Here is a 25732-nt window from a genome sequence, read left to right as displayed (position 1 = left end):
CTGATTAGAAAATAATCCTGCAGATCACTTATGCAAAATATTTTCCAAGAATTCTTGTTGTTATATTGCATTTATCTTCCTCTTCCTGTCTCCTCTCCTGCTCTTTTCCCCAGGGTCCTGTTTCCCTTTTCCTTCTCTCCTCCCCTCGACTTTCTCCCTGTACCTTTTCTTCTTCCTCCTGCTATGCCCTTCCTCTTCTCTTGCCCCTTCTTCTTGCTTTCCTTTCCTCTTTCTCCTACACTTTCACTTTCTTCTATTTCTTCCTTTATGGTCCTGGGGGTTGGGCTCCATGCCTTGTGCTTACTGAGCAGATGCTCTCCTGCTCGCTACAGGCCTCCAGTCTGGACTTCATTTAAATGACACTCTATTTCTGATTTTTTTAAAGTATCAAACCAAGAAAGACTTTTATTCAGGATGTAATTCATTGTACATATTCTACACAATAAATATGTGCTACTTCATAAATTGTAGCTAGTAGGTTTTGATTATGCTTTCGGCTTCACATAAACTCATCAGAAACAATTTGTTTGGAGGCAATCTAATGTGATTCTCCAAAATTAATGAACTGGTTACTTTACATATTGTACAAGCACTTCCATATTGCTCCCAGTTTAATGAATTGTCACTTTGTGGTAGCAGCCACACTAACACTAATCAAGGATTTCTGGGGAAAAGAAGAGTAAGTCCAGACAGGAAAATCCATGAGATCTGTATCTCAAATTAACTACTAAAAAGACAGAAGAAGACCTGTGGCTATGTGGTTTAGTCCCATCTTTGCACAGACTAAGATAACAAAAATACTCATGCCTGAGTTGAAAACCTGTAGGGGTACACACCCACTCCCCCCCCCACATACACACACATATTTCTCAGTTAGAGCAAGTAGAATATCTGTTCTCCCAGTAACATGTTTGAGTTACTATCCTATGTGTTTGGATGTATCATCAATTTACCTAATTTTAATAAATGACACCCTGTTCATTATTATTTAATCCTGGTTACAAGACACATATTCATGCAAAAAATTGAGTTTGTTTTCAAAATCTTGACTGTCTTGGTTTGTAAGAATGAAATAATTGTGCCTTTAATTCATTAGTTCATCAATTAGAAAAATAACCCTAACCCTAGAACCGATTGCTTTGGATTCAAAAACCACACAAATACATTAGATTTTATTCCTCCCATTTTTGTTTCTACTCATCTTTCTTAAAGTAGTTTGTAGTTTTATTCAATATCTTGCCATTTTTCTAACCTGAATCCTAACTGGAACATTTAGGCTAACCCTCACATTAATCATACCCTAATCCTAATATTATTATCAGTTTCCTATTTCATATTCATCCTAATTCTAACTTGACTTGTTATTTGAAGAGTTACTTCCAGTTTGACCCTAAATTTTCCATTTGCCTAATGCTAAAACTAAGACTAGCTGGAACTGAAACCTAACTTTCCACCTAATGAGAGTCCAATATTAATGTTTAAGAAAAATGCTCTAGTTTTTATTCATTCTATCGAAAACTCCAATTTGCACTATGGAAATGAATTTCAATTTGCCCTAATTCCCAAAAATTTCCTGACTCTACCTCTAATGTTATCTTCTTCCCTAACCTGAACCATTATGTTATTTCTCCTCAAATTCTCTTATCATTAAAAATACTGTATTATCCGTTGATCTACCTTTCCTAAACTACTGTATCCTAAAACAGTTTCAGATTTACTTACCATCTAGTCCATTACTTAAAGCTAACTCTCAACTTAAACCTGGCTGGAAAACTATCATTAATCATTACAAGAATGATCACTGAGAAATAAATATAATGATAATGCTCTAGTTACTATTCAGCCTGACATTTTTTGCTTCTATTTGTTAGTGAAAACTCAATTTTATACAAAAAATTCCCATTCATAACACTAATCATAATCAGAACAAAATGCTGACCCTGATCTTAATCCCAATTATATGTCAATACTTATACTCACACAAGTACACTAGTTTTCACTAATTCTAACGATTCAAATAAGCCTTCCAAACATAGGTTTCAATTTTTTTCCAATATCTTAGTCATTTTCTAACCCGAACTTAATCTTAACTGGAACACTGAGAATAAACATAAGCCTAATTGCAAGTAAATTCTAATATTAGTAGCAATACTCTAGTTGACATTCACTCTAATTCTTACCAGGCTTATTCTAAAATTTACCTTCAATTTGAGCCCCATTTTTTCCTTCTCTGTAACCCTAAGCATGGCTGGAATCCTAACCATAACCTTGAAACTAATGCTATCCCAATTCTAAAATTTATGAAAAATGCTCAATTTGTGTTATCCTAACTAAAATTCCACTTGTAATTCTTGAAATGAATTGCAGGTTTTCCAAAACCCTACAGAATTTCTCACTCTTATCTCTGAACCTATCTTATTCCATAAAAGGAATCATTGTACCCATTGATCTCAAATCCAAATATAATGAAATACATTGTACTTCTATTATCCCAGCATTTCCTGAATTCCTAGAAACTAAAATAAGTTCAAATTTACCTAACATTTTCCCCATTTCTTTATTTTTGTTTTGTTGGTCGTGGGGCCTGATCTCTGGACCTAGAGCCTATCCCTGAATTATAGGTATGGGCATGATCCCGGAGTTCTTCAGCTCAAGGTGTGCACTTTGCCACTTGAGCCAGATCACCACTTTCTGGTTTTCTGGTGCTTAATTGGAGATAAAATTCTCACAGACTTTCCTGCCGATCTGACTTTGAACTCTGATCTTCAGAAATCAGCGTCCTGGATGAGTTCCGGGAAGATGGCGGAGGAGAAGCTGGAATCTGAACAAGCTCTCGCATAGAAAGTAGTTTTAGAGTTCCAGTCAACAGTCCTAAGCCAGAGAATCACACCAAGTGTGCCATCACAGGACAGAGAGTTAGACAAGAGAGAAGAAGCCAAGGAAACGCATCAGCTGCCGCTCCGGCGGCGGGGTCGCGGTGGCGACCACCGCCGCGGAGTCATACCTGAGACACAGAGAGCCGGGGACGAAGGAGCCAGACGCAGCGGACGAGCAGATTCTACTCAACACCAACAAGAACCGACAAGGAGTGAACATCTTCATCCTGCTGTTTGCAGACCAGAGACGACCCAGGATCCAAGACTCGGCGTGAGTACAAGCCCGACGTCCTCACTCCTCAGGGAGCAGAGGAAGGAAGGCCACCCCTCCCCCCCCAGCACCTGTGATCTCCATCTTGGATACCGACAAAGCTCAGAGGAGCTGCTAGCTCCAGCTCAGGCCTTGGAATAAAATGAGTCATTTAGCAGGTCACAAGAACTTAACGGCGAAGTGACCTGCCAGACTCAGCTCCATCCAGGGAAAAGTCACCCAGCTCAGGCGCCAGCCATCGGAGTGCCTTGCCTCACTGGGTAACCAGAGCCAGAGGCTGCCCCTCCCTCTAGCAGCCACCACAATCAATTGAAAAACAGAAACCCTGAGAATGGCTCCAGGCTGGGCGCTGTGAGCTTTATCACAAAATAGCCCCAGGGAAAAGCTACTGTTTGTTGAAAGGCCTCAATTCTACCCAGAACCTAGCCTCATCACCACATCCCCCTCTTTTGTGACTCTCAAAGCAGAGCACCCTCCCAGAAAACTAACCTGGGAGGGGGATCTCAAAATCTTGGGTAAAGCAGAGCATTTTTCTGCCTCTTCCAACCAACCAAATTAAGAAACCAATCAAGCCACAGGACCTCAAGCTGACCAGAGACTCCAACAAGAGACTGGTTGCAGACAAAAGGGAGATACAGGATTCTTCCCACTCCTCCCCCCTCCAAAAAAAAAAATCAAAAGACTTTTTTTTTTTTCTTTTTTTATTTTTCTTCTTCTTCTTTTCTTTTTTTTTGCTTGTTTTTTGTTTTTTGTTACCTTATATATATATATATATATATAAATTTTTTTCCCTTCTAAATCTTTTATTAATCTTTAATTTTTGCCTCTTCTGAAAAAATAATTGTTTTCCAGTAACTTTTTTTTTCTCATCTTATAATTTTTATTTTAGGAATACGTGAATGAGAGTTTTCCTTTTTTTTCTTGTCTTCTTTCTATTTTTCTTTCTTTCTTAATTATCTTTTTGTTTTTTATCTAGCTCTACTGAACTTCTGATCTTTTCTTCCCCCTTTCCCATCCTTAAAGCTTTTCACATCTCCTCTATGTCCCTCCCCTTTTCTGAACATATTCACATTCCTCTCCAAATAGACGGTCTTTTAACCTCTATAATAACATTAATTTTTACGTTTCTATTCTTTTTCTGGTCTCTTTTTATTCCCCTTTCCGTCTCTTCTTTTTCTCTCTCTCTCTACTTGCATCCTACCAAAGCCATTTCCTGCACTGTGATTAGGACATAGTTAACTCTCCCTGTGCCTCCCCACACCAATCTATTCCTATTTTTTACTCACATCTCTCCCTAATCCTAATAATTTCTGGTTTTCCAAATTCTTTTCTGCGGTTCGAAGTCCTTTAACATATAGTCGTTTAATGTTGAATAGATGTATCTGTTGAACTAGATTGTATCTGTAGACTATTGACTGTACAAATGCAAACTTTGGTTGATGGTTGCCTTAAGATAGTGTTCTAGCACAAAACTGGTGCAAACTTTATCTCAAATGGGCCGAGTAAGCCGGAAAAACACAAGAAAAATGGCAAATTCGGATATCTCAATTCCCAACCTTGATAATCAGGGATTAGAACAGATAAACAATAATCCAGAGGAGAGTTCCCAAATAGCTCTACAAACACTAATAGCAAACATGGTAAATGAGAAGTTTGACAATGTACAAAGGACTCTGTATGAGCGTGATAGGGAGAGAGAGGAGGCATCCCAGAAGTTTATACAGGAATATCATAAGCGTGAGGAAGCTTCTCAAAAACTGATACAGGATTTGCATGAACAACTTGAGAACACTCAAAGAGAAAGGGAGGAATGGCGTGAGCAGGCAGAGAACACTCAAAGAGAACTGCAGGAAGCCCACAGAAGGGAGGAAACTAATGAAAGAGTAATTCACGAATTAAGAGACCAGGTAGAGAATACACAAAGATCACTAAAGGCATTCATGGAATCCATTAACAAAGAGCTGAAGGAAGTCAGGGAGACCACAAAGGGAATGCTGAATGGAACCCAACAGAAGGAATGGCAGTCCAAAGAAACCATAACCAATCAACTAAGTGATTTGAGAACAAACACTGAACACCAAATTAAGGAAGTAAAGAAATTCATACAAGACCTAAAACAGAGCTTCAACAAAGAACTTGAAGCCATCAAAGCTGACCAATTAGAAGGAAAAGAGATTAAAAACAAAGTAGAGAGTCTTGACAGCAGGTTAGACCATGCAGAAGATCGAATCTCAGGGATTGAAGACAGCCTAGATATTACAGAGAAAGAACATACAACCATCCAAGACAAGTCCAAGAAATATGATAGGTCTATCCAACACCTGGAAGACACCATCAGAAGGCCCAACCTAAGGATAATGGGTGTAGAGGAGCACCTAGAAACAGAAGTTAATGGTCTAGGAAATTTGTTTAACAGGATCCTAGCAGAGAACTTCCCAAACATACAAAAAGATAGGCCTATTCAGATACAAGAAGCTTTTAGAACCCCAAATCGACCAGACAAGAATAGGACATCCCACCGTCACATTATAATCCACACAGGATCAACCCAGACCAAGGAAAAGATCCTTAAAGCTGTCAAGGAGAAAAGGTTAATCACCTATAAAGGGAAACCAATTAGAATTACCTCAGATTTCTCAGCAGAGACAATCAAAGCAAGAAGAGCCTGGAATGACGTATGCCATGCCCTAAAAACAAACAACTATCAACCAAGAATACTGTACCCAGCTAAACTCTCCTTCATAACTGAAGGCCAAATAAAAACCTTCCATAGCAAAGAAAAATGAAACAATACATCTCCACCAAACCAGCCCTGCAAAAGATTCTTAAAGATGTCCTACACATAGAAAACCAAAAAGAACGCAACAAAGTCAAGAAACTGCACCCAAACTGAGAATCCAAGAACCTTAGGAAGAACCCAGTTTTCACAGCCCCCAAGAAGGTGGATAACATGGCAGGAACTCCCAAATACCTCTCAGTCCTATCTCTTAACGTTAACGGACTGAACTCTCCAATTAAGCGACATAGACTGCCTAATTGGATTAAAAAACAAGACCCTTCTATCTGCTGCCTGCAGGAGTCACATCTTGCCCGTAAAAACAAACATATTTTCAAGGTTAAAGGCTGGAACAAAATCTACCAAGCAAACGGCCCTCATAAACAGGCGGGAGTTGCAATCCTAATATCAGATAAAATAGACTTCAAATTAAAATTCGTGAGAAAAGATAAAGAAGGTCGCTACATACTAATTAAAGGATCTCTCCTTCAGGAGGATATTACAATTCTAAATATCTATTCGCCAAACAATGGAGCACCCAAATTTATCAAAGAAACACGACTTTCCCTCAAATCCCATATAGATCCAAAGACATTAATTGTTGGGGATTTTAACACACCACTCTCCCCACTAGATAGATCAACTCGGCAAAAACTCAACAGAGAAACCGCAGATCTAAACAGCTGCATAGATCAACTAGACTTAACAGACATTTACCGAACATTTCACCCAGCAGCATCAGAATACACGTTCTTCTCAGCAGCACATGGAACGTTTTCTAAAATAGACCACATTTTAGGCCACAAAGCAAACTTGTCTAAATTCAGAAACATTGAAGTTATACCTTGTATTCTCTCTGACCACAAGGGAATAAAATTAGAACTCAACACCAAAAGCCACCAAAGAAAGTCCGGTATCACATGGAGGCTGAACAACACACTGCTGAATCATGAGTGGGTCATGGAAGAGATTAGAAAGGAAATTCAAATGTTCATGCTATTCAACAAAAATGAACACACAAATTACCAGCTCCTCTGGGACACAGCAAAGGCAGTACTCAGAGGCAAGTTTATAGCTCTGAGCTCCTACATCAACAAATTGGAGAGATCGGAAACTAACAATTTAATGACACATCTAAACCTCCTTGAAAAAGAGCAGCAAGATAAACTCCAATCCAGTAGACGGAAAGAAATAATCAAAATTAAATCAGAATTAAATGAATTAGAATCCAAAAAAACTATAGAAAGAATCAACAAACCAAAGAGTTGGTTCTTCGAAAAACTTAACAAAATTGACAGACCCTTAGCAAACCTTATCAGAAAAAGGAGAGAACACACCCAAATTAATAAACTCAGAGATGAGAATGGAAAAATCACCACGGAAACAACCAAGATTCAGAACATTATAAGGGAATACTTCTCAAAACTTTATGCTAATAAGTTTGAGAACTTGACAGAAATGGACCTTTTCCTAGCAAATATTGACATGCCAAAACTAAACCAAGATGAGTTAAACCAGCTTAACAGGCCCATATCAAGCATTGAAATAGAAACAGCAATAAGAGACCTCCCAGCTAAGAAAAGTCCAGGACCAGATGGTTTTACAGCGGAATTTTACAAGGCCTTCAAAGCAGAGCTCAAACCAATACTCCTCCAACTCTTCAATGAAATTGAAAGAGAAAGTTCACTACCGAACACATTCTATGAAGCCATCATAACCCTCATCCCAAAACCAGGCAGGGACTCATCAAAGAAAGAGAACTATAGACCCATTTCTTTGATGAACATTGATGCAAAACTTCTCAACAAAATTTTGGCCAATCGACTTCAACAATTCATCCAAAAAATCATACATCATGATCAAACAGGATTCATTTCAGGGATGCAAAGCTGGTTCAATATACGCAAATCAATTAATATTATTCACCACATCAACAGGAGCCAGAATAAGAACCACATGGTCATCTCAATAGATGCAGAAAAAGCATTTGACAAGATCCAACACCCCTTTATGATGAAGGTTCTGGAAAAATTAGGAATCCATGGAACATTCCTCAATACAATAAAGGCTGTATATGACAAACCTACAGCCAGCACTATACTCAATGGTGAAAAACTAAAGCCATTTCCTCTTAACTCAGGAACAAGACAAGGATGCCCAGTCTCTCCACTTCTCTTCAATCTAGTATTAGAATGCCTAGCTACAGCAATAAGACAAGATGCAGACATAAAGGGGATCCAAATAGGGAAAGAAGAAATAAAACTCTCCCTCTTTGCAGATGACATGATCTTGTATTTAAAGAATCCCATAGACTCCACTCCCAAATTACTCAAGCTGATTCAAAACTTTGGCAAAGTAGCAGGTTATAAAATTAACCCCCAAAAATCAATGGCTTTTCTATATGCCAACAATGAGAAAAGTGTGGCTGAAATTAGGAAAGCAACTCCATTTGTAATAGCCCCACAAAAAATAAAATACCTAGGAATTAACTTAACCAAAGAAGTGAAGGACCTCTATGATGAAAACTTTAAAATCTTGAAAAAGGAAATCAACACAGAACTTAAAAAATGGCAAAACCTCCCATGCTCCTGGATTCGCAAGATTAACATCGTGAAAATGGCAATACTTCCCAAGGCTATCTACAAATTCAACGCGATACCTATCAAAATTCCACCCTCATTCTTCAAGGAAATAGAGGAGGCAATCCAAAAATTCATATGGAACAATAAAAGACCCCGAATAGCAAAAACGCTCCTCAACGGAAAGAACACTGCTGGAGGAATATCAATACCAAATTTCAAACTCTACTATAAAGCCATAGTAATCAAAACAGCTTGGTATTGGCATAAGAACAGACCTCAGGACCAATGGAATAGAATTGAAAACCCAGAAATGAACCTACAGACCTATAGCCATCTAATCTTCGATAAGGAAGCTAAAACAATAGAATGGAAGAAAGACAGCCTCTTCTGTAAATGGTGCTGGCAAAAGTTGTTAACTACATGTAGAAAACTAAAGCTAGATCCTTATATATCACCGTGCACCAGAATCAACTCCAAATGGATCAAAGACCTTGAACTCAAAGCCGACACTCTGAAAACATTACAGGATGGAATAGGAGAAACCCTAGGTCTCCTTGGCTCAGGTCGAAATTTTCTGAATAGAGACCCGGAAGCACAACAAATCAAAGAAAGGTTGGACAAATGGGATTGCATAAGATTGCAGAGCTTCTGCAGGGCAAATGACATAGCTGGCAAGATCAATAGAAAGCCCACCGATTGGGAGAAGATCTTTACTAGCCATACAACGGACAAGGGTCTCATATCTAAAATATACTTGGAACTCAAAAAATTAAAACACCCAACAACAAATTCTCAAAGAAACAACTGCCCAATAAATAAGTGGGCGAAAGACTTAAACAGAAGCTTCTCTGAAGAAGAAAGGATGGCCAATAGACACATGAAGAAATGTTCAACATCCCTAGCCATAAAAGAAATGCAAATCAAAACAACATTGAGATATCACCTCACTCCAGTTAGAACAGCAAAAATCAAGAACTCTAACAACAACAGATGCTGGAGGGGATGTGGACAGAAAGGAACCTTACTTCATTGTTGGTGGGAATGTAAACTTGTTCAACCACTTTGGAAAGCAGTATGGAGGTTCCTCAAAAGACTTCACATAGATCTCCCTATGATCCAGCAATCCCACTTTTGGGCATTTACCCAAATGTTTACAAACAAGACCACACTAAAGCTACCAGCACAACTATGTTTATTGCAGCATTATTTACCATAGCTAAGATATGGAACCAACCCAGATGCCCCTCAGTAGATGAATGGATCAAGAAAATGTGGTATATATACACAATGGAATTCTATGCCTCCATCAGAAAGAATGACATTTCCCCATTTGTTAGGAAATGGAAAGGTTTGGAAAAAATTATATTAAGTGAAGTAAGCCAGGCCCAAAGAAGCATAGGTCCCATGGTTTCCCTTATTTGCAATATCTAGTATAGGTATGAGTCAAGCGGAAAAGGTCAGATAATGTGATGTTAGGAAAATGAACCCTTAAATATGTATTTTAATGTTTTCGTTTCTTTCATGCATGTGTTTCTAACGCATTTATAAGATTATTTCTTTGTTGCTTTGTATGTCCCTCCCCCACAGTGTAACCCCTGCTTTCACTATATTTGATGTCAGTATAACATGTGGAGGAGATGGGGACAAACAAGTCGTTTAAGGATTCAGGTGGACCTGTTGCAACAATGAGAAGTACAAAATGTCATGTCAAAACCAGCTTTACAATGTCTGTGTGTGGGGGGGAGGGGGGTATAATTGGGTGGGGGGAGGGGGGTAAAATTGGGTGGGGGGAGGGGGGAGGCGGGGAAGGGAAGTGAAGGGTAAACAAAGGAGGAGGCTGCAATGCTTGGTAAGAAATATATGCATTATCCTGCCCATGTAATTGTAGCCCCTCTGTACAGTATGTTCTCAAATAAAATAAAATACAATTAAAAAAAAAAAAAGAAATCAGCCTCCTTAATAGGTAGGATAGCAGGCATGAGCCACCAGTTTAATCCATTTTTTACTCTATCCTCAACCCCCTTTAACCAGAAACCTAATGCTAATCCCAATCTGAATTAAAACCAAATGATTAATGTTAGGAAAATTGTCTCTATTTAATCAATCACACATTTTTTTTGCTTCTACTTCTTAGTTGAAAACTAAATTTTAGCCTAAAGCTTGTCCTTCCCTAACCCTAACCAGAACTAAAACAGTAACTCACTTTAAACCAAATTATATCTGAATGTTTAAAGTAACACTGACACTGGTTTTCATTCATTGTAACTTTGATGTTATTCATTCTTCTTAAAATATGCTGCAGTTTTACACAATATCTTACATCTTTTTCTCATCTTAACCCTAACTCTAACTGCAACACCTTGCCTAATCCTAAGCCTACATATAACTGAATTATAATGTTAATAGCAAGCCTCTATTACACATTTATCCTATCTCTTGCTCAGCGTGTAGGTCTAAAATTTAACTGTATTTTGAACCTAAATTATTATTATTATTATCATTTTAATTGTGAAAAAACCGTACAGAAGGGTTACAATTACATGGGCAAGGTAATGAGTACATTTTTTATCAAGCATTTTTGCCTCCTCCTTTGTTTCACCTTCCCATCCCTTCCCATCTTGACCCCCCCAGCCAAAGTTGTAAAGTTCACTTTTCGACATAAGGTCTTGTACATCTCATTGTTGCAATGGGGCCACCTGTATCCCTAAAATTATGCAGCAAAATATGTCTAAGAAATATATTTTTCAATAAGATGTTTCAATCCTTAGATAAAGTTCATTTTACTTTAATATAAAATTATCTCCAAAAATAAATTCTGCAACAAACCTAATGTATGTTTTCTTGCACAAAATGCTGTGACTTCTAGTCTTGTTATTTGATTTTAATTATATTTTATTTGTGACATAATCCCTACTTACATTTATTACAAATTTCTGTAATTATACAAATCATGCCTGTACACACTTATTTGCATACTCTAATATTCAACCAAAATTATCTTTTTTCCTGTCTCCCACAGGGAAGGATGAGGTGCTGAAGTACATGGAATGGAAATTTGCAATGTGAGGATTGGATCATGAGCAATTTCTACTTGGATGAATAGGAATTCTTGTTTCTACAAGAGATTCTTACCATTTAATGACACAGGGAAAGCCACAAAATATGAAGTTCATATGAAGGAATTACATTCCTAAAAGATGTGGCAACCCGGCTCAAAATTTCAGTCTTATCACCAGTTCTTTGTGCTTGCTGGCTGATCTATTTCTCTATCATATGTTTCATGTTGTTAAGTATATTAGTAATTCAGCTGTCAGTACATGGCAGGAGACTCCTAAAATCACAGATATTGCTGTGTAATATTCCGAAGATTTGAAAAAGATTATATTGATCTCCAATTCCTCCCTTTGGCCTTTAATATACTAATTAATTGTCAAAACAATCGTGTAAGATGTTAGTTTATTTTCCCTTTTTAATTAGAGTTTAAGCAAGTGTTTATCACAGTAAAAAGTGTTAGTGCTATCAGAACTCTGATATGAACACCTTCTCCCTAACAAGTAATGCTCTATGGACTGTAAATATGGAAGCCACAATAAAATTCTCTCTCTCTCTCTCTCTCTCTCTCTCTCTCTCTCTCTCTCTCTCTCTCTCTCTCTCTCTCTCTCTCTCTCTCTCTCTCTCTCTCTCTCTCCCTCTCCCTCTCTCTTATTCTCTCTCTCTAAACACACACACACACACACACACACACACACACACACACACACACACACACACCACAAAGCTGCCACCCAGACAAATGAGATATCAGTTCCATTCTTTTGTAATTGTAGTTGATTAGTGTTTCCTCCATAGGTTTTTCTTTACTTAAGGATCTTGCCTGGACCTGCATCTTTCCCTGAAATCAAGTACATTCAAGTCAAATTCCATGAATTCATACTACTACTCCAAAATACTAAAGTGTATTGGATGTAGAGACCAATAAAGCACCCACCTTGTTATTTTAGTAAACATTGACATCATGAAAGTAGAGGAATATTGATCAGGAACTGAGGTAAGAGAACAAGATTATGTGGAAAAATGTAGAATACGGTATGTGTGTTAGAGATACACAATCAACTTCTGTAGACTATTGTATGGAAAACTTGTCATCCTATATTGAAAGCTCTATTTACATATACAGTTTTCCAGTTACTTTGCTTACCTATCACTTCTGATCACAATTCCTCTTATGAATGTTCATAGTACCTTTGAATATATCACAAGATTTGCATGTACTTATAATCTTAAGCAGACAGTCTGCTACTACATCTTGCATTCTATGTGACAAACCCTTATTTTTTGTTTCTCTATTTGCTGAATAAATGTATTCCTGGAAACAGGATATTGACAGGAAATCTGGGTGTATTTTACATTTTGTAAATTTCAAAAATAATATAAAATTTGTATTGACTAATACTTTTTATAAAAATGAGTGATATTCATGAACACAATATTTTGGTGCCTTTAAGTAAATTGAGAATTGATGTGGTAGTTCTTGTGTCTAATTTACTTAACCACTAGATTGTTCATGTATGAACATGTTCATTGGACTTTTTTATTTTTACATATAAAGGAGTCCTCAAAGGTTTGCTTTAAACTGATAATGGGGTTGTGTCTTCCTATTCCAAAATTTATATATATTTCAGTAAAATACTAGAAACACATGATGTTTACCGGAGCAATATAAAAGATGAGAACATATTTCTAAAGTGATTTGATTTATTGATTAAAACACCGAAAACAGTAAAATAGGTTCCTCGCTTGATACTGAATAAATTTCATATGAATGTAGCTCAAGATGAGACTCAGATAAATTCATATTAATATTACTGAGATTTACATCACAATATAAGCAATATAGGTATTCTATGGATGAAGAATGGAATTAAAAATAGCAGAGGAAAACAATTCAACATGCAGCTATTATGATTTTATAATGCTAATATGAAAGAAATGGAGCTTTTGCTTTTCTGAAGAAGAAAGTTAGGAAGCAATTTCAATGTAAAGCATCAGTTATAATGAGTCTAACGTCTTTTCCTCCAAGATCTCCAAGAGTACTATACTCATCTTCTGAAATGTGAATAAGTAATAATTTTAATTAGCCTTTGTTAATATTATTTTAATTGTGTAGCAAAAAGTTAAAATGTTTGCTCTCATTCCTTCAATATAGTAGCATACCTTTATACTTTACTGTCTCTTCATACAAGCCTGAAATCAGTACTTCAAAGTAACACAAACAGAAAAACAAAAATAACCTGATGCAACAATCACAAATCCTAAATTATGTGAAAAAGACCACAATAAAAATAAATAAATCTGGGCTGGGAAGGTGGATCAGTGTTAGAGCGCTTGCCTTGCATGTCTGAGGCCCTAGGTTCAATTCCTCAGCACCACATAAGCAAAAAAGAAAAAAAAAGGAAGTGGCACTCTGGCTCAAGTGGTGGAGTGCTAGCCTTGAGCTGAAAAGCTGAGGGACAGCACCCTGGCCCAGAGTTCAGGCCCCACGTCTGGACCCCCCCCACAAAATAAGATAAATAAATAAATAAATCTGAGGAAGAGAGAAAACAATGACAGAAGAAAAACAGAAGATTACCCTAGCTCTCTCTAATGAAACAGAGATTTAGAGTCCTAGCAGGTACTAAAGGTCTAGAGGGTCACACCAAGTCAGCTATAATTATATATAGATATCCAATTCAAAAGGAGAGTTTATACTGTCTTCAGAAGAAAACAAAAATCTATGAAAAGTTACCCAGAGAGGTAAGTGACTTCCGTGACTGTGTTGGCCAACATATTCAAAAGCACATCTGCAGTGTGGAAATAGGGCAACATGGAAAAAAGCAGGAAAAAAATGTACATCAGAGAAAGCCATATCCATCTACAGAGACAATTCACCATACCACTGGACAGTGTGAATTGTGGCTGGAACCACAAGTATTAACATCACAACATCTCACCTCTACTAGTTTCTACTCCTACACTTAATGGACTAGACAAAAACCTAATTCCAGAAAAGCAAATCACAACTGAAAACCAACACTTGGCAAATCAACCAAGAACACAGAGAGTCATGTATGAAGATCATAGATTCCACCAAAATAAAACCATCAAATGACAGAACAAATCATAAAAATACAATAAAAATGATGTCAAGGTAGTATAATTCACATAGTAAAGAACCTGGCATTGGAACAGACAAGGACCTTGAAGTTAGTTATCAAAATACATTACAAATACTGCTGAAAAATGTGATTAATGGAAAGATAGAAAACCTCTACAAAGAAAATCGTGAACAAGATGAGACCAACCAAAGATTAGCAAAATAATTCATGGAGACTACAAACAGAACGATAAATCAATTCTGAGAAGGCAAGGGAGTCCAAGAAAAAATAGATGCCTATTTAAAAGATATATGAGAAGACACAGAAAACAACCCTTGATACTCCCCCACCCAAAGAAAATACATGCAGAAAGTCCATACAGGACATAAAACAAAGCTTTAAAAAAGAGAAAGAACCCCTAAAAATGACCAATTAGAAGATGGGGAAATCAAAAACAAAGTAGAAAATCTCCATAGGAAATAGATGACATAGAAAGTAAAATCAGGGTCAAAGACAGAATAGGACTAATAGGAAAGAGGAGATAATCATTTAGAACAAATCCAAGAAATAAGAAATGATCTTGCAGAACTTCAAGACTCAGAAGATCAAATTTCAGGGAGATAGGTATCAAGAAAGAGAAGAGCAGGAAGCTAAATTGATGGGAAACAAATTACAGAATTCTAGCAGAGAACATGCCAAACATCCAAAGAGATAGGCTCATTCAGAGAAGAGAAGCCTTTAGAACACCAAACAGAGAATTCTAGAACTGAAAAATCCACCACCACATAATAATCCATTAGAGGATCATTAAGGATCAAGGAAAGGATTCTTACAGCTGCCAGAGCGAAAAGACTGATTATTTATAAAGGATATACAGTCAGAATAAATACAGATTTCTTAGTTGATATGATAAAAAGGAGAGCCTGACATGATATATGACGAACATTAAAGGTAAACATCTACCAATTCATCCCAAGCCAAACACTCCTTTACATATAAAGGATATATAAACATATTTCATGACAAAGAAAACTTGAAACAACGTATATCCAGCAAATCAGCTAGATAGAAGTTAATCAAATATATCGTACATAGAGAAGATCAAGAAGAACAGGAACTGGTTATATAAAATGCTCCCTACCAGAGAACAAGGTAAATATATTAACAGAAGATGAAGAACAGCTCCTAACAGCAGGGGTATTACATAGCAGGGCTTATCAGATATTTCTGTCTTAACTCTCAATATGAATGGATTTAAATTTCCAAATAGAAGACATAGATTAGATAGTAGTATCAAAAAAAAAACAAGAGACACCTTTTATTGACAAAAAAAAACACGTACTCAAACTAAAAGGCTAGAAGGAAAATTTTCAAGCAAATGGACACCATAAACAGGCCACAGTAGGATTACTAACATAAGGTAAAATAGAATTCAAATTAAAATTTGTAGGAAGAGAGATTACATATTGATAAAGGCAAGTCTCAATTAGGAGATATAGCTAGTCTAAATATCAATGACCTGAATCCTGGAGCATTCCATTTCATCAACCAAATTCTACTTAACCCAAAAAGACATCTCAATACATCATTCCCATCTATGGATTGGTTATCCAGGAAAAACTCAACTAAGAAACTGCAGATCTAAATAACTTCATTGACCACCAAGCCCTAACAGACATCTACAGAATATACATTCAGCGTCAGAATATACATTCTTCACATCAGCTCATGGAAGATTCTCTGAAACAGAACATATCCTATGTCACACAGAAATTCTGTCCAAATTGAAAGAAAAATTATTTGAATTCCCATATCTTGTCAGACCATAACAGAATAAACTTAGGATTAAACAGCTAAAACAAAAAAATGTCAAACCCATGAACAAAAAGATGCTGAATGACCAGTGCAACACTGAAGGGTTTAGAATGGAAAACTGAACTTTTCTAGAATTTATCAAAAAAACACACAAAGTACCAGCTCCTCGGGTATTTGTAGTAATTACAGGAGGATATATAGCTCAGAGTGCCTACATCAATAATTGAGGGAATCTCAAATTAATATTTTAATTATGTATCTCAAGCTCCTTGAAAACAGGAAGAAGCCCAAAACCCAAAGCAGTAGACAGAAATAAAAAAATCAGAAATAACTAAATATGGTCAAAATAAAACATAGAAAGAATCAACAAATCAGAGTTGGTTTTTTAAATAAATAGACTTGACAGATCCATACCAAATCTGACTAGAAGAGAATTTATATAGATAGATAAAAAGCACAAAGGTTGGGAGAAGAACTTTAGTTGCTCTGCAATGCACAATTGCCTCAAATCTCAAATATATTTAGAGACCCAAAAGTTAACCTACCCCAAAAAAATTCTCAAAGAAAAAACAACCCTCTTAATAAGTGCGCTAAAGAGAGACCTCTCTGAAGAAGAAATATGTATGGTCAAGAGACACATGATGCAATATGCAAAAATTCTGATCATAAAAGAAATGCAAATCAAAGCAACATTGACATTCCACCTCATCCAAGTCAGAATAACCATTATGAAGAAAATCAATAATAACAGATGCTGGCCTGGTGGAGATGTGGCCAAAAAGAAACATTACTACACTATAGGTGGAAATGTAAACTTGTTCAAATACTCTGTAATGAAGTATAGAGGTTCCTCAATAGAGCTCCCCTATCACCCAGCAATGATGGCTCAAGAAAATGTCATCTATATTCACAATCAAACTCTATGCTTCTGTCAGAATGAATGACATTGACCCATTAGTAAGGAAATAGAATCACTTGGAAAACGTAAGTCAAACAAGCCAGACCCAAAGAATCATAGGCTAGAGGTTTGCAATCTTTTGGAAAAACTAGAATAGGTCTAGGATATTCACAATAGCTCAATAGCAACGTGCATATCACCATATAAAATGAAGCTTATTGAAATGAGCTCCAAGAAATGGATACAAGATGATTGAATAGTGAACTGTGTTTACTTATTTCTATTTAGTTTTTACCCTTTGGCTTATTCCCTGTAGTCGTTTGTTTTTATTTCTGTACCATTTGTCTTATACATAAATTAATGTGATTTGGGGAAGGGAAGGGAAATCACAGAAATGGTCAGACAAAGATTAACCAAAGTAACAGTAATATACACTAGACACTATGTTAGAAATGACTTCATAACTTTGGGGTGTAGGATGTCACGGCTGGGGGAAGGAGGAAAAAATGAGGAAGGGGTAACATTATTTAAAAATGTACTCATTACTTATGTAACTGTAACCCACCCCTCAGTATATCACAGTCATGATATAAAATCCAAAAAAAAATAAGAGAATTCTCCCAAATAGAGAAAATTAGAGACAAAAATGAGACAACATAACAGATACAAGCAAAATTAAGAATGCTATAAGAGAGTACTTTGAAAACCTTATGTCAATCCCCTGGAGAATCCTGGAGAAATTGATGCTTTCCTATACTCGATCTGAACCAAGAAGTAACACATAAGAAGTAATGAAAATGACATGTTAATAAACAACTTCCCACTTCAGAAAAATCTAGGACTCAATGAATTTATCATGAAACTAAGGCCTGCAAAGAACTTACAATAACTCAGATCTACTCTTCAATGGAATAGAAAGAGAAATAGAATTTTCAAAACACATTCTTTGAGGCTAGAATTAGACTCCTCCAAATCACATAGGAACTCCAAAGAAAGAGAAATATGAAGCCAAATCTTTGACAAACATTGATGCAGAACTCACTATTAGCACCTAAATCAAGGACTGTTACATCAAAACAAATGAGACCCTCTTTTGGAATAATTGTTTTCTCTTTTTATTACAAATCTTTGCTTGATTACTTCCTAATGTGATATTGGACCTCCTAATAGGGTGATGACATTTTCGTTCTCTTCAGCTTTCTCCCACATGTGGTCAAATATTTAAGAATTCAAAGATGTCCATTGCTAATTTATTAAGCTAACCTCTAAGGAAATGTGCATTTCTGGAATTTGGTCAGCTGTCTTGTTCTTACATGCACAGGTGTTCTTTGATTTATTTGTTCTACAAGGAATTATACTTTCTAATCTTTGTGTGATCAATTTTAGTCTCTCTGATCAGTCTTTCTGACCCTCTCTCTGGAGTCTCATTTCAGTCTGCCTCATAAAAAATATATTATTTATCAACAAAATGACTCTCAGCCTCTGTTTTTTCCCTGACCTCGTGTAGGCTGTGATAGCAGCCCTGATAGCAGCCAGTGCTTACTGGAGTTTTTTGTTTGTTTGTTAGTTTTGTGTGAGGTTTTTTTTTTTTTTTTTTTGTATTAGAGGTCTAGGACTACTATTCAAGGTAGTAGCTTCTCTGGGTCCCAGTGATCCCCTGACCAGGATTCAACAGCTTTTTCTCCTAAAGATACAAAGGACAGATGACTAAATTCCTGTTTTAATTTTCTCAAACTGAGGAAATTTGGCATACTTGCAAAGCCATCAATAATCCTCTGTACCCACTTACAGAAATATTCTATCAAGATGGCTTTTCAAGGTTGACTGTAAAAATTTTTTATTTCCAAGTCACCACCATAAAGCAGATCATATTCCTCGGAGCAGACTTTTGGAAGGAAGGTTACCCTTCCTTCCTTCTCTTATAATACATCAAACCATAATATTCTGCAGTTGTTTCCAGCCTGGAGCACATTTTCCCAAGAATATTTTGTAGTGTAAAAGAGGAACAACTATCAAAATAAAGGTGAAAATACTTGTCTACTACAGACTGATGTATCTTGCTTATATATGTTGTTATTTTCATTACTTCAAACACAGGGATAAATTATATTGGGATTAGACAAGTGGCAAAGGATTAATGGAATAAACATTCAGTTTACTTTCATATATCCAATATAATACACTTAACCCCTTAAGGAAAATTAAATCCAATTGTAGAAACAATGTCAGAAATATAAAATAAGCCTCAATATGAATAATCTGGCACACATACACCACCATCTACTCAGAAATTCAGTATCTATATAAATACTTATTTGGTACAAGATAATAAAAATTTGATTAATGAATATGACTTCTAAGTATCATTCTAAATACTCCTCGTATATATAATTGTATATAATTTTTAGATGTCAGCTAGACAGGAATTTAACATGCATGTAGAAATCAAATTTCCACAACTTACGTGAGATTAGAGGAGTCATACCCTTCTGTATTGTGTGGTGTGAATTTTACCACAGTGTTGAACCTTTCCACGTAATACCAAGAGTCATGCGCAATAATTTATTATTTGATGTTAAGATGAGTGCTGAGTGTAGGATACACTTTGTATTAATACATTAATTCACACAAATGAAACGATGATGATATTTGTTTAAATTCTAATGTTTCTCAATTTTACAATTCTTGAAATATATTATTAAAATTAGTTTCACTTTTTCATTTCTATGAAAGCAGAAATTAAAATTATCTATTAAACATTCAATATTAAGATATCAATAATAAATATACTATTATTAAAATGATATACTATTAAAATGTGATTTGAATTTTAGTTCTAACAAATTGTAATGTAAACAACATTTAATAGAATTATGGGTAATATTTTTAAACTTACCAGCTTGTTATTGTTTCCTAATTGTGTCATTTTTATTCTTGGTCCAAGTCATCTATTCACCTTATTTGTTTAGTTTTCTATTTTATCTCTATTGGTTTGCTGATTATGCATTTTGTTTTTTCTTTTTAGTGACTGACATGAGGATGAAAATCTGTATCCTAGCTTATTACTTCTGATGTTAAAGTCAAATTGCTGCTCTCCACAGCTGTTCTACACTTCTTTGTATAGTATAGAATGTCCCCTAAACCCATCGACTGTATTGCTGCTCTCATATATTTTATTTTATTTTTATTTAAATTTAATAGTCAAGGTAATGTACAGAAGGATTATAGTTACATAAGTAAGCTAATGAATTCATTTCTTTTCTAACTTGTTACCCCTTCATCCATTTTTCTCCCTCTTCCCTCCCAATGCAACTTCCAAGATCATTTCCAACATATTGTTTTGTGAGTATCACTGTTGCATAGGTTCCCTCTTTGTCCTTTGTCTCACCATTTTGTTTTTTTTCATTTCTTTTCCCCAGTTCAGATCAACATATTTACAATACCCAGGGTATCAAAATCAAATACAGTGACTAAAGAGGATACACTTTAGGTGGGGAAAACACAAAATGATAAAAACAAGTCACCTAGTACATTAAGAACAACAACAACAAAGAACATATCTTGGAGTTCATTTCACTTAAAATCACTTATACAGTCATATGTACATAGCTATTGAACTATTCTGCTCATCTACTAAGATTATCCTTGATGTACACAATAATGCTATTACCCAGTAATCCCACTTCTGGGCATTTAACCAAGTGACCACAAACAAGGCCACACTAAAGCTACCAACGCAATTATGTTTATCACAGTAATATTTTCCATAGCTAAGATATGGCATCTAATTTGAATTACCCTTTCATTATCAGAGGGTAATCAACTTGAATGTTATCCACCTATACAATATTTTCACAATATACTTGTCATTATTTTGAAAAAAACATATTTTAGTATTTTCTCATAGTAAAACAGAAAATAGTTTAATTCAATTGAAAGTTCTAACTTTCAAAACTGAATAATTGTTAACAGGACAGAATATATGTGTTCTTCAAAATTCCTGTAACTACTAATTATTCATCTTCAAATTTTGAACATTTCTTTCAAGAGACATTCAAAACAGTACCTTTTTGCATGTTATTTAATTCTGCAATAGATAGTTTCCAATGGGGTGTTACATATTGATAAGTCAACAGAAAATATAGCCACAGTTTAGTAGAGGATAAAACTATGAAGTATTTATAAAAATTAATTCCTCAAAAGTAAACATTTGTTCATCATAGTAAGCTATTATTTCTATGACCATCAATCCTAAGCTTTTATGCCATAAAGTTATCCCACCCCAATAGTTTCCAACTTGTAAGGTGCACCTGAAAATTCCCTTAATTCACATCATGAATATCTTATGACTATTGTGAAAAAAATTCTAAACTTCTGCTAATATGTTGCGCTTCCTATTGTGGAAAGAACACTACACTAAACTTTGCTGCAACATTCCCCCATCCACCGCCAGTGATATTCTTCAAATCAAAACACTTGCAAATATTATTTATATTTATACTTTTTTAACTATCATAGATATTCAGGAGGCTAAGATCTGAAGATTATGGTTCAAAGCCCACTCAGGCAGGAAGGTTCCTTAGATTCTTATCTCCATAATCTTCTCAGGAAAAGAGAGACTCAAGTTGCTCTGAGGTTGAGGTGGTATAGCACGAGCCTTGAGCACAAACCGTCTCAGAGAGAGTGGCCTGACACACAGTTCAAGTTCTAGGACAAACCAAAATAAAATAAAATAAAATAAAAACAAGCCCCAACTCTAGCATTTTTCTCATTGTATGCAGAGGCACATAATTTAAGAAATTGCTTAATGTGTTAGGAATAGATAGAAGAACCAAGAAGTCACACATTTACTCTCTTCATACCATGTTACACCAAAGCCTCAAAAATTGCTTTTTCTAAATGTATAAATAATATCATCCATTTGTTGGCAACTCTGTCTAGGTTATTCACATTATTTTATACATGAATCTTGGAATTATCTATTAACTAAGTTCTAATTATACCTTGCTTGAAAGAATATTTTAGGAAAGTAGAATGTCAGAATCATTCGTGAATTTGTCAATTAAACCCTCTACTTAAAAAGAATTTTGTAGTATCCTATAGAATATGAAATTACAAACAAAAACGAAATATTTATTTTAAATCTAAATTCTAATTGAGCAAGCTCTACAAAATCTTACATTAGATGAACTTTGCAATTTTCCAGGCTTAAACTTTTGTAATCTGTTATCATTTCTTTGGAATCCAACAGAATGATGCTTACTTTTTCAAATTTTTGGTTAAAATCATAAGCTGTTTTCCATCTAGGAATGTTATGTAATGAAGAGAGCATTAAAAACACAACTGAGTATTATTTATAAGAATTTTTGTTTTTTTCATATCTCCTTTCTATCCCTCCCCTTCTCTCATCCTATTCTTTTCTTCTCTCAATATCATCTCTAAACTTACATAATTTTTACAGGTTTTACTTATAAATTTAAATTTTTGTTTTTTCATTTTCCTTGTTTATTAAAAATCTCTCTCCTATCATTCTGTCCAATCCATTTCCCTCTCTGAGATTAGGACTTGGTTAAATTCACTCTTCCTTTACCTCCCCAAATCTCTCTACTCCTATTTTTCCCATTTTTCCTAAACCTAATAATTTCTGGTTTGCCAAATTCTTGTTTGCTTTTCTCATCCAATTAATCCATAGATGTTTGATGTTGAACAGATTGTATCTGTTGAATTAGATTGTATCTACAGCAACTATAGGACTTTGGTTGATCCTTGCCTTAAAATAGTGTTCTAACACAAGACTGGTGACTTGCATTTCAATAGGAAACTTGACTTCTCAAAACATAATGACAAAATTAGCCCAAACATCCAACTTTGTATGCCTTTCTTGTTGTTTGGTAAGTTTCATTGAGACAAAATTATACTACCTGGTCCAGGGAAGGTATCACTATGTAATTCCACTTTCTTACCACCTGTTTTAGTCTGAATGCTAGAATTCCAGGCTTTTTATCACATTGCCCTGCCATAATTTGTTGGTTTATTTAATCTAGAAACAGACTAGCAATTCTGAAATTCTCCAATGATCTTATCCACTAGACTGATTGCTCAGACTGTTTATGTACAATTTTTAAAGATGTTCTAACATTTGACACAGGATATGAACATTTTCAGATGCACCTGCAGGGGTCTTTGATTCATTCCTCCATGGATCTGATCCATTTAATCATGATTACTTAACTCTCTTACTAGCTCTGTTCCTTACTATGTAATACTCTGAAACATTTTTTAAGAATGTTCATTTAATTTAGTCTTATTCGGGACATACTTTTATTGTTTTCTAACTTTTCTACATATTCTTAGAGTTGTTTCATTTGTGTATTTGTGTGTGCACCTATAAGTGCCTCTGTGTGTATGTGTATGTCTGTATGTATGTATGCAAAAGCCTCAAGCTCTTATTCAGCAATCTTGATCATGACTGATATTCCATCTCTTGATCCGTTCTTCCAAAGCAGTTTTGGATGGTTAATTATAGATAGTGTCTCAAACACTGTTCTGACCAGGCTGGATGCAAACTGAACTTCCCAGAGGCCTTTACCTCCTTAAGTTTTATTATTTCCAGCATTATCAACTTTAAAACCAGATATATTTTCATGAGTGTGAAGTCGAAGCTCTAGCCCAGATTTTTAACTCAAGAATTCATATAAAGACAGGTGAACATACACACTACATATCCTGAGTATATACTGTTAGAAATGTGAGCTTAAGCTATGTGCCGTTGTCTCATGCCTATAATCTTAGCTACTCAGGAGGTTATGATCTGAGGATAGCAGTTCAAATCCAGCACGAGTAGGAAAGATTCTGAGGCATTTATCTCCAAGTAAACACCAGAAAACTGGAAGTGGTGCTGTGGCTCAAGTGGTAGACCACTAGCCTTAGGCTGAAGAGTGGAAAGACATCGCCTAGGCCCAGAATTCAAGACCCCCCCCATGAAAAATCACAACCAAACAGTAATCTCTAGAGAGTATGAATATGACCTATCAAAATTTTAAGCAGTTAATGAAGGGCAGTCTTGGGAAAAGTAAACAAAGCTGTTCAAAGAGGGCAGTTTGGGGTAGGGGAAAATTTAGAACAGATTAAGTACATTGTCAAAGTTTATAAATCACCTACATCTACTGCAAATATTTTCATCTGCGAGTGCTCTTTGTCTGAACTGGACACTCCAGTCATGAGGCACACTTGATAGCTTGTGAAGATAGAATGGAAGAAACAAGATCAAGAACGCATTACTCTACTGTAGAGAAAACATTTCTCTATGTTTTCTCTCATCTGTCTTCATTACTCTTTTTTCATACTTTTAATAAACTCAAGTGATTTTGAATTATATCTTTCCTTCTTTGTTCTGGTAAAGTAATTGTTCAAAATATTTCACTAAATTTTCTTTCCCATTATTTTCTATCATACTGTTTACTTGTCCAAGTGAGTCCATTAAACTTCCCCTTTGCAGTTGGTTGCCACAAAAACTCAAAATCTATGTTAATGAGGATAAGCTGTAATGCAAAACTTTGTCTCCAAAAAACCAGTCCAAGAACCTTTAATCACAAATATTTAGCTATAATTTTTTTCTTTTACCTTGAAAATCTTCTCGTGTCTAAAGTGCCCTCAAAAATAAATACTCTACCTTGAGAGCATTGGCACCCACCCCTGGGTATCTAGACAGGGAACAGACCTAAGAAAGGAGACCTCTAGTTTCAAAGGTGAATCATTTGGGGTTGAGGAACACCAGAGAACTCTTCATTTGTTTGTTTAGCTTTACTTGATAATGTAACCGAGTTCTTGAACGGCAGTAGATTAGAATAAATTTAGGGCATTAAATATTAAAAAAAAAACAAAAATAAATAAATACTCCACCACTTTTTGCTTCAATCACTTCTGACCTCAAAGATATATTTTGCTAACAAGATGCTTAGAAGAAACCGAAGAATACTCCACTTTTATCTTCTCTCTTAAGACTCTCCTTAGATACCATATCGAGAACAGTGAAGTTATTCTTTGCAGAATTATTTCAATAGATTATTTTTCTCATGGTCTTGCATTTGCTCAACAAGATGTATGGAGAAGAATAGAGTTAAATCACCCATTCTTTGGATTACAGTGTCTGTTACAAAGGCAATACTTCTATGTCCTACTTCTCTGTTCTCCTCTTAGCTCTTGACGGATTTCCAATTGATCACAGCTTCTTGGCTTCAGGTCTAGTAAAGCTGAAGGACTATAAGGTCTCCCCCACTGCTATATCTTCATGGTTTCTAATCTTTTTTTTTTTTTTTGGAGGTCGTGGGCTTGAACTCTGGGCCTGAGTGCTGTCCCTCAGCTCTTCAGCTCAAGGCAA

Source organism: Dipodomys merriami, unplaced genomic scaffold (genome assembly GCF_024711535.1).
Source record: "Dipodomys merriami isolate MVZ:Mamm:240054 unplaced genomic scaffold, mDipMer1.0.p SCAF_165, whole genome shotgun sequence".
NCBI classification, from domain to species: domain Eukaryota; kingdom Metazoa; phylum Chordata; class Mammalia; order Rodentia; family Heteromyidae; genus Dipodomys; species Dipodomys merriami.
Note: the sequence above shows the minus strand (reverse complement) of the source record.